At 32.5% G+C, this 11,296-nt stretch overlaps 1 long non-coding RNA gene across 1 annotated transcript; it reads left to right on the top strand.

Annotated features, from left to right (window-relative positions):
• Nucleotides 1-10,096: 10,096 nt before the first annotated feature.
• On the top strand, nucleotides 10,097-10,787 carry LOC114377984. The gene is made up of 3 exons (XR_003659238.1): nucleotides 10,097-10,131; nucleotides 10,244-10,347; nucleotides 10,434-10,787. It is a non-coding gene; the product is annotated as an uncharacterized LOC114377984 (long non-coding RNA).
• The last annotated feature ends 509 nt before the right edge of the window (nucleotides 10,788-11,296 follow it).

Below are 11,296 nucleotides of genomic sequence, written 5' to 3'. Positions count from 1 at the left end.
GTCTTATTGTTATTTTTTCAAATGGTCTCACGGAAATGAAGATCGGTGCCCACTCAAGGCGGGGAATCCACCTGGGATTCCTCTTGCTTCGCTATAGAGATAGCTTGGCACAGGTATCAAGACAACATTGATGAATTTTACGGAGAGCTCCAATGAAGGCAGTGACACCGGGTACTCACTAAACTCCTAGAGAAGCAGATTGACGTTGCTCTGGTCAAGGAATTCTACTCCAAAATCTATGACCCAGAGGATAGAGCTCTAAAATACTACAGGGTGCGGGGATAGGTCATTAAGTTTGATGCAGAGACGATCAACGACTCCCTTGACACCCAGTCTTCCTTGCTTGCGAAGAAGAATATCCGGCGTACTCCTAGTATCTTCACACGTACCCGAATCATCAAGCCATCTCGACAACCCTATGCACACCTGGCAGAGGATTTGTCTTAAACTTAGATGGGGCCCCACAGAACCTGTTGTGAAAGGATCTCACCATGCTCACTTAAACATGGAGCATACTTTCGTATTTTAATCTTGCCCCTACCTCTCACACTTCTAATCTTAATGTTGACAAAGCAAGGTTTATATATGGCTTGGTGATGAAGATGGACATGGACTTAGGCAGCTTCATTTTGGGCCAAATTGCACAGATAGCTCAGTCCAGCACTTCTCACTTGGGGTTCCTGGCATTGATTACAATGTTGTGTGACGCTCAGAAGGTCGTTTCTGACACCCTGACCTTTGAGTCACTAAGCCCTATGATTAACTTGGCATACATAAGGAAGAATTGTTGGAACCCCATTGACCCATCCATCACCTTCTCGGGGCCCCGTCGAGCTTGAGCCAGAGCCGCAACACTAGATACCCCGCCTCTAGCGCAACCACCTCCACCACCTTTCGCACGCCGCCAGCCGCCATCCACCTCAGCCCCGATGGACCCGCATAGTCAGATGCTTCAGTCCATCTACCAGGGCCAACAAATCATTGTCCAGGGTCTCCACAGACTCTCCGTACACCTGGGGATGGATCCACCACTAACGACCCTAGAGGCCTTCATCCAGTAGGTTGCTTGGCTAGGAGTCCAGCCCTCTACTGATTGGGGGGGGGGGGGTGGGGGTGAGCCCTCTGAGGTCAGAAAGACTACTGAGGCCGAAGCTGGGGATGACATTATGGCAGACCTAACAACTGCTGATCATGGCTAGACTTGGGTTGAAGAAGCAGGATTTTATGTTTTATTTTTTTAAGAACTTGGTCTATAAATAAATGTTATTTAAATTTGGTTATTATATCTTTTGTTTTATTTGTTTTCTCTCAAATAATTGCATGATGTTTATGAAGTCACTGCTGTTAAGGCTTTTCTGAAAGGAATCAAACACTTGAAACACTGCATTCAAATTTTGTGAAAATGCTGGTTCCATGAAGGCAAGCGTCAGTTCAAGTAGTGGAGTATGAATCACAACAAAGAGAGAAAAGGTTAGTCTATCTTAAAGAAATCATGGTTCGATAAGCCAACAACTTTGTCTTGTCTCGGTGAGTTATGTGAAACTTACTTGTGAGAGAACGTCTATTTTTAGTCTCTTGATTTTGCATCATTCTTAGACCGTTAGATTAATTACATGAGCTGAAAATGATCAAGGCTCTGTTTCTTTTTATTTTTCAGCCACTTAGCCAAAAAGCCAACCTTTGATAAAAATTTATCCCTTACACCTTATTTGAGCCAAAATGATAATCATGTTTTTGTAAAACCCCTAAGCCTATTTTAATTATCTTCTACCTTGTTTTAGGGTTTAATATAGCATAAGTGTTTTAGTCATGATATGCCCCTAACTTGGGGGGAGGGCTAGGATAAAGATTGTCTTAGAAAGATAATACATCATACAATAAGGCACCTTCAAAAAGCTTTTAAGCCCAAAGTTTTCTTTTCTTTTTTTTTTTTAAAAAAAAAGAGAAGTATAAGGGCAAAAAATAAATAGGTGTCATAAGTGTTGTTAGAACAATAAATTGAGGCTGAAAAACAAATAAGCCTAGGCTGAATAAATAGAAGTTTTTCTAGGATAAATGCTCTCTTATAACCCTAATTTTTGAAAACCAAGAAAAATCATAATTTCTTTGATTAGCCAGACCACTTTACAAGCCAATAAAAGTTATTAGTGATCCAGCAAGTGTAAGCAGGATAACCTTAACTGAGATGAAGTGAAAAATTGGGAATATTAATTGTAGGTCGTAGAAATTTTATAACACTCATTCAAGACACTTGTGCGCAGACAGAAATACTAAAACCTTGTGAGGAAAAATGAGGCAAGTCGACCTGATTGATTTCTGCTACTGACCAATTCTATCTCAATGTTTGTTTATGCTTCCATTGCAAGATCATGGCAAATGCATGAAGGTCGAGCAGAGGGAATTTAAAAAATTGCAACTATTGAAAGTGTTGGAGCATTCAGAGCCTGCTCTCAATTTTATTTTTGCTTGGGGACAAGCAAAGTTCTTAATTTTGGAGATTTTGATAACTGCTAAATATGAGTTATTTTTTATAATAAAAATATCCTTAAAATTATTAGCAGTTATTCATGCTTAATTGTTAAGAATTGATGTTTTTCCTATTCATGGCTTGCAGATACAAAAAGGAGGAATTAAAAGCCTAAAAGATGAAGAAAATAAGCAAAAAGTTAAAAAAAAAAAGCCTAGCCCAAGGTGCGCTCAGCGCGAAAATAAGCACTAGTGCTAAGCGAGGAAGAGGCGCGCTGAGCATGAATACAGACACCCACGCTAAGCAAGCAACACGCACTAAGCGCGAATACAGGCACTAGCGCTAAGCAAGCAAAATGCGCTAAGCACGAGTACACTGACCCTAATCCACTCCAGCAACTATAAAAAGAGAGTTAAGCCAAGGAGAGAACACATCGAGTCTTAGAGCACTCTAATACACACCTAAAGTCTGAGAACTCTCTCTTAGGGAATTCTTTCTTCTCTTTCATTATTTTCTAATAGATGTGAGTAGGATAAATTCACCTGATTGATAGAGAAAAATAAAAAATAATACATCTTAGACAAATAAGGCATGTTAGATCCTAATATTCTCATCTCATTAAATTTCCTATTAATTATTTTGTCTTCTATTATTTCCTTTGTCTACTAATATCTATTTAGTTACTGTTCCTTTTACTCATCTTTTACCTCATCTTATCTTTTTCTCTTATAAATTGTAAATTATCTAACGTAAGTACAAAACAAAGTTCCTGTAAATATCGACACTTAGATTTTCAAGTCTTTACTACTTGAACATTTGATATACTTATCAAACGTTAACAAGAACAAATTCATATATTTTCCTCAATATCTCACATCATACTAAAGACAGAAGTTCAGTGCATAAATACCTAGTAGGTGTGTTATCAACAAGCGAATAAACCCAACTACCACACCTCTTTCACATGCAAAATAGCGGTTATGTGACTCTAAACACACATACATGATTCACCTAATACTTGGCATTTTTAATTGTGCTTATTTTTCATGAAAAAGAAATGTTATTCAATTTTTTTATAAAGATTTTGATTATGAACCACTTATCATAAAGTCATTTTTATTCTTGCATTTTTCATGAGAGAAATTATTACATGATCTTGTTTTATTGCGGTTTTGGTCACTTTTCACATAATATATAATCAAGTTTTATTAACTCTTTTTCATAAATTGTAAAATCTTAAACGACATGTCTAGTAGGGGGATATGGATTGAATGGAACTATGGTCATGTGAAGGTCGTGGATTAATAATTTATGCTTCTCCGGAATAAGAGAATAGGTTACACTATTGAGTCAGTTGTCCTTTGATCTAGAGACTAAAATTATCAGCATTTCAAAATTAGCCCCCATTCCAATGTATATGAAAAAGAATAATACTCTGTTGTCACCATCAGTTTACATCTCTGCAATAAACCCTTTATAATATGAATTTTAGCTATCATGATCTTTCTTTATCATGCTCAAGGAAAGAGATCATACTGGTAGAAAACGGTATAATTACCTAATTTTACTTGATCCCTAATGTAGGAAAGGATTAGATGTTACATTAAAGAAGTATTGAATTGTGTAAATTTAGTATTCCAGAACAAAAGTTTTCAACGCATAGGAGGAGGATGCTATATATTCCAAGGGGCATCACTACAGTGACCTTAACAAGTACTGCACGGGATTTGGATTCCATACAACTGCTTTTTCAACTGCACAAAATCTATACTCCTGATTTTATATTACAATTAAAATTTAATGAACATAGTTGTTTTTCTAACTGTAGAAAATCCTGGTATCCAGGTGAGATGTGAAATAAAAGTGTCAACTGAATTACATAGGATTTGGATTTTTTTAAAGAAAAAGCTTATTTCATTTCATCTTAGATAAAAAAAAATATAATGAGGGATACAATCATAATTATGGGTTATCTTTTGCTAAGAGTTATTATTGTTACATATTTATATTATCTTTCATTTCATTTCCATCTTATTTATTTATTTATTTTTCATTACATCATGTTTCATGTCAATCATTTTTTCTCTTTTTCATGCGTATCATTTCCCCTCATACATCCCGACTGTACTTTTATCCCAGTTATCTTTTGTTAATTGTCAAAGTGACGACTTTGTTATGAGATATAAATAAAAAGTAAATGTAAGACTCTATCAGCATGTTTGGTTTTGTGTTCTAAAGGCTGAACGCATGTAAATATTGTGAAAAGTTACAGTTATTCTTATTAGTTTTGCCTTTGATGTGATGTGGCTATTAGAGTTAAGTTACAGTTGAGGTAATATCATATCAAACATGCTATATATATATATATATATGAGGTCCTACCATAATTATTTTAACATATTTCTCACTGGTAACGTGACAATTCATGTTAACAAATGGCATGAAAGAATCTATATCAAATTAAGTAATTGTTACAATAATTTAGAGCTGTATAACTGGGTAACTAATTTGATCATATTTTATGTAAAGATCACCTGAAAATATGAGTATCTTTAGGGGTATATATTAAGGGTATTGCAGAATCCTCCCTATCCAAGAGTGACATGCAAGGATCGGATCAAAACTGCACATGCCACAACCTTCCAGCTTTGGAATTAGATCTGCCACACGACATGTCATGGTATATCCTGCGCGCCAACATAAAAGGAAACGAAGTAGATGAAAATCAAAAGAATGCTTAAGAAACTAAGGTAATAGTAGCACCATACACACACGCAAAGTCTTGGAATGTAACTAAAGTAATTAAGCATATTTCAAAAACTAGAAGAAATCGAAGGCCTAAAAAGTAAAGAAACTTTCAAAAAGAAAACTCAATTAATTCGTTCAATAAGATTACCAATAATGACATTTATTGATCTCCAATGAAGCAAGACTTCCCATTTATTAATAATAAATACCAATATAATTTCATTATAATCTTTCAAAATCTTCCATTGAGTGGGGCAAACAAACATCGTTGGAGTCATTTCACTATTTTCTATCTACTTTGAAAGTAAAATATAAAAGGAAAAATCATATAATAAAAACATGACACCATCTAATATAACATGGAAAATACACAACACAACAAGAAACAAGCTATGTAAAGGTTAATTATACCATCATTATATGTAAAAAAACAAAATGACAATAGTTAACTATAAATACAAACACAATGCCATAAGGGATGAAAAAATGATAAAGGGATAAACACAGAGAGCCCCCATATTCAAAATTTTAATCATAACATTGCAGCATCTTAATAACGAGGGGAAAATGCAATTTTCATGGCATACAACAAATAAAAAAAAAAGAAGTGGCATAGGTACCTGGTTCATGTAAAATAAATAAATAAATGTTGGTTTGAGGAATCAAATGCCCACAATCTTGAAGATGATGAAGCATAGGAAACCCAGGAAAATCAAGAGGTAAAGGTAGTCAACGAAGACAAAGAATCCGGTGGATCCATGATTCCTCTTCTTCTTGGTTTTGGACGCGGAATTGTCTATTTCTTCGAGCTTCGCCATTGGTACGAATTGCAGCCTTGTGTGTTCGTGAGAGAACTATTTTATTGAATCGCAGGAATCGAAGAATCACAATAAAAAGGAAATAGTACCATATTTCTATATATTTGCGTATCTCACCTCTATTCTTGATGTCCACTTTCTCATTCTACAATTATCAAACCTGTGCGTATTAAAAATTTTGCATTTTGTTCCATCTGTTTTTTTTTTATTCTTATTCCATCTGTTTATTTTTCCCTATTCATTAAATAATGTTAATTGTGGTAGTCGATATTATTAAAAATACAAGTAGAGGTGTAAGTAAGTGGGGTCACTAACAAATTTGAATTGATTCAAACCAATATAAAGAGTTTGGATTGAATTATATTTGTGTTTAAGTCAGACCCAAATTAAACCAATCAAACTCTTTGAGTTTTGAGTTAGGTAATGAGTTTTAATATATGAATCCGCTAATCCATTGACCCGATCTGTTGACCCATTAATTTGTATTAATTTATTATTATTATTATTATTAATATATATATTTTAAAATTTTTTAAAAATCAAATACTATTGACTATTGATCATATAGACTTATTGACCTAAATTGAGTAAGCATCAAGCCAACCTAAACTTTCAGGATAAAAGAGACAAAGATTTTATTGATCAAAGTAATTTCAGATGGATTTTTAAAAATATTTTGAATTTATTTACTAAGAGTAGGTCCTATAATATCTTATTGGTTTTGGTAGAAAAAAAGTGTTTAAAATCCATCCTCACTATACTTATTGAAAGTCCTTATCTTGAATATGATATGCTTAATTTTTCATTTCTCATGAATAGATAGATAAATAGGAGTTAGTGGAGTGAAGTACTCTGACAACATTATAAAATTTTCTTTTTAATAAAAAATTTAACAAGAAATAGTTGTGTCTGATTTATTTAATAAAAATCTTAACTTATAAAAAACATTGTGTTTTAAAAAACATTAGATGAAATTAAATGTTTTGAGTTGTTGAACCAATCTAACTCAAACAGTTTACAATCGGGTTGACTTGGGTTGTGTTTCATTTTTCTCTTAAAAAATGACTCAAACCAACCCATTCAAATTTGATTGGATTTGGTCATGAGTTTGATTAAACTCAACCCAAACTAACCCGTTTATACCCCTAAATATTAGTAAAGCGATCTGTGTTTCACGGGTCTCAACTTGTATATATGTTAAAATGATTAAATAATAATAATATTTTATTGTGTTAATGAAAAACAATTAAATAATTTAGAAATAGAAACTTTTATAAATGAGAAATAAAATGTTTACCAAAATAAAGAACATAAACGATATATTTTAAGACAAATATTCGTCTATATTAAAATACTCAATACTTATATCATGAAATTAAGGTAAAATATTATGAGCCTGTTTAGATACAAGGTTAGAAGTGTTTTTGAGAACTTCTCTACTAAATGTGTATAATATTATGAACGTGTTTGTATCCAAACAGGTCCTATGTCGATTACTACTACCAATAATTTTAGTAATGGATATAAATACATCAATATCATAATTATTGGTTATTGTAATACAACATGCCAAATATTACAGCATACCACACATGATATAACATCAATAGATCATAAAACTTGAAATACATTATTTTCTCTCAACATCCAAATATTTATCCAAGTGTGTCCATTGAGGACTTTCAATAATTTTATAACAAAAAAGTAAACAAAAATAAAATATTATACCGGTCTATGAATGCTTTGTTGTACTTGCAAAAAAAGCATTATGATTTTGCTGTAAATGTTGAAGAAAATGATACAATCCCTACAAAGCATGATAAACAGAAAATTAAAATAAAATTATACCATCTATTTATCAACTCCAAGTACTCCCAAGTACCATCAGGACACATTTTTTTTATATGTCATCAAATTGTATCTCGTCTAACTTATCTTCTTTCCTTCATGATAGAACCCAAATTTTTGGTTTTGTAATAACTTGTGGAAGTGAAAAATATTGGACTACTTGACAACACAATTGTCCCTATGCTAACTTGGAATATAATTTCCATTGCATCTAAATATCAGTTGTCCCTACAATATGCATTTCTCAATGTTTTATTTTGTTGTCACAAACTATAATTCAAACATAAATTATCTCTCTCCTGCTAAGCATTTTACACATACAATTGTCAAGTTTCTAGTTCATTATACACTTCTAAAAAAAGATGTTTTAACATCGTTAAATCCAAGTCGATTTTTTAAAAATTGATGTAGAAAAATAAGTGGTAACATTTTTTAAATTAAATATAACTTTTTTAAGACGGTTATATAAAAACCGTCTTTGATAAAAGGTGTTTATGTCGGTTTTTAGGAAACCATCTTTGTTTTTATAGTTACTAAGACGTTTTTATTGTTGACCGTCTTTAATTTTAAATTAAATAATAAATTAAATTTTACTTCTCGTGCCTGCAATTCCACTTTTCTATCCTTTATTGATTCTAACCTCCGTCCATTGTGCTTCTCATTTTAGGGAAAAACCAAAAGTCTCAAACTCATTTAGGGAAAATCCAGATCCAGAGAACTCCACAACAAAAATGTTCATAACTCTAAAATCACGGCGCCAAAGAAGGTATTTTCCTCTTGTTTGTATTCATCTTCTTTTTCTTTGAACCACATCCACCATAATCAACAGTCGGTGCCTCCATTCATCTTCGACTTCCCAACCATTGCAACACCACCAAATTCGCACGACCACCACCATCTAAACACCACAGCTTCCGCATGCTGCCACTGTCAACACCACAACCACCCAAACACTATCGCAACCGCACGCCGCCACTTAAATGATGCCAGATCTATACCCTAAACCCCCTTCATGCAGTAGATTTGTTCCCTAAACCAGGAGTGTGCTCAGTGCCCGCTTCGCTCTGCGAATCCGCTTCTCACTACATTTCCAATTCTTGTTAAAGTTTGTTTTATATGTAAAGGTATGGCAAGCAAAATTGGAAGTTAATCCTAGATTCTCATAAAGATATACTTGATGAGAGAACTGAAGTATGTTTCTAAAAAATTGTTGATATTTATTTTTGTTTTGAACTTATGCCTTTGATTTTGATGAAATTATTTTTTTTTAAGTTGATTTGAAGGACAAGTGGAGAAATATGATGCAATGAAAATGAATCAGAATGTGCATATCTCTTTGAGTGTTTTAGAGAGGTATTTCCTTTATTTGTTGTTGCTTGAGATTGTATAGACTATTAAGTAGTGTGAACAGGGTGCTTAACAAGTCACAAATTATAATTTGTGCTTATCATATTCATACTAATTTGGTTTTTGTGATTAATAAAATGTTGGTGTCATTAAGGGCAATGAGTTCTTCCCGTCCAATGCTATTTTCAGATGCAATCAATCAGCTTACAAAATATATGGCTTGTGAATGGGCTAAAAGACAAAATAAGGAGCAATTGTGACTTTGCAATGATTTTATGTGTGGCTTGATTAGTCATCATCTAATGGTGGTTACAAAATAGCTGATAGACATTATGCATTAAATTATAAGGTTGTTTAGTAATATTTTTGTTTACTATTTAACATAAAATTGTATTATGTATTATAATTTGATTTGATTCATATCTGAGTTGGGGTTCTCATAACTACTTTGTGTACTAAAGAGAAGAACTGCAGAACATGGCACAGATTTTGGCTCCCTATACGCAATGGCAGATGAGAATCTCAAAATCCTCTCCCAATGCAACTCCCATTACATCAAACATGTGGGGTTCTTTATTGTGGAAACAAAATAAGAAAGTTTCACTTACCAGTTCTGCTAAATTTAGAGTGCTGGCAATTAAGTCTGACAATAGCACCATCAACAGGCTCGAGGGTCTACTTAATTTGGATATCACTCCATTCACTGACAAGATAATTGCTGAGTACATTTGGTATTCATTCTATTCTGCCTCCTTTTGAATCTCATAGTTCACCAGATCCAATTATAACTAACTACTTCCTTTTTCCTGCTTCTGAGTGAGGATGCAAGGTATTTAAAACTGATTTTTTTTTTTTGAAACAGGATTGAGGGGGATAGGAATTGATGTGCGCAGTAAATCAAGAGTATGTTATTTATAATGTTCTAAATAAGCTAAGAGAAATTATTCCTACCATTGTCATTTGAATTGTTTCATGCTATTCACGATAATCATACACATATATTTTCATTTCTTAGACAATATCAAAGCCTGTTGAAGATCCCTCTAAGCTCCCTAGATGGAACTATGATGGATCTAGCACTGGACAGGCACAGGGTGATAATAGTGAAGTAATCCTATAGTAAGAATTTTGGAACTGATACTTCTATTTATGTTACTTACTCTACACCATTGCAGTTTTAATTTTAATCTTTTTTTTTCTCCCAGTCCTCAAGCAATTTTCAAAGATCCTTACCGTGGCGGTAACAATATTTTGGTTAGGGTTGTTATACTTGAAAGAGGTCACATGGCATGTTGATTGAAATTTAAATATAGATATTATGAAGTTAACTAGATATATTTTGTTTTGCTAAGGTCATTTACGATTCTTACACCCCACAAGGAGAGCCTATCCCTAGTTCCCTACAAACAAGAGACACTGAAATTTTCAGTAACCCAAAGGTCCAAGCTGAAGTTCCATGGTATATATAATACTTCCTATTTTGTGTAATTATCTTTTTAATATCTTTTAAATCACATATTTCTTCAAAATAAAGCATATTAAAATTCTCTTTTGATACATAGCAGAAGACTTAAGATTTAAAACAATACATTTTCTTAAATGAAAATAATATTACATTTATATGACTGAAAAATTAGATTAGTGAAATTTTTAATTTTTGAAGGATTTAAAAAATATTTTTTTAAATTCCAAATAAATATTGTTTTTTACAATAAATAATAAATAAAATAAATCAGTGTCAAAAGTATTAAATATTCTCGAAAAGAAATTTTTTATTAATATAATATATATCAATATATTACTATCAAATTAAATTAAAAATGATGCATTACGTAAATAGTTATATAAATTGAAGTATATGTGTTTTTTTTTTGTAATTTTAAAACTTTAATGGTATACATTAGTGTGGAAATATATTTATAACAGGATAAAGTATTTTTTAGTCCTTCAAAATATTTCTAAATGTTATTTTAGTTCCTAAAATATTTAACATGCTTTTAGTCTCTACATGTATCCAAAAAACACGTCTATTTAATTCCTAAGAAATGACTAAAATCACGTCACTTGT

The sequence above is a fragment of the Glycine soja genome, chromosome 12 (assembly GCF_004193775.1).
Source record: "Glycine soja cultivar W05 chromosome 12, ASM419377v2, whole genome shotgun sequence".
NCBI classification, from domain to species: domain Eukaryota; kingdom Viridiplantae; phylum Streptophyta; class Magnoliopsida; order Fabales; family Fabaceae; genus Glycine; species Glycine soja.
Note: the sequence above shows the minus strand (reverse complement) of the source record. Positions and strands in the feature narration are given on the sequence as shown.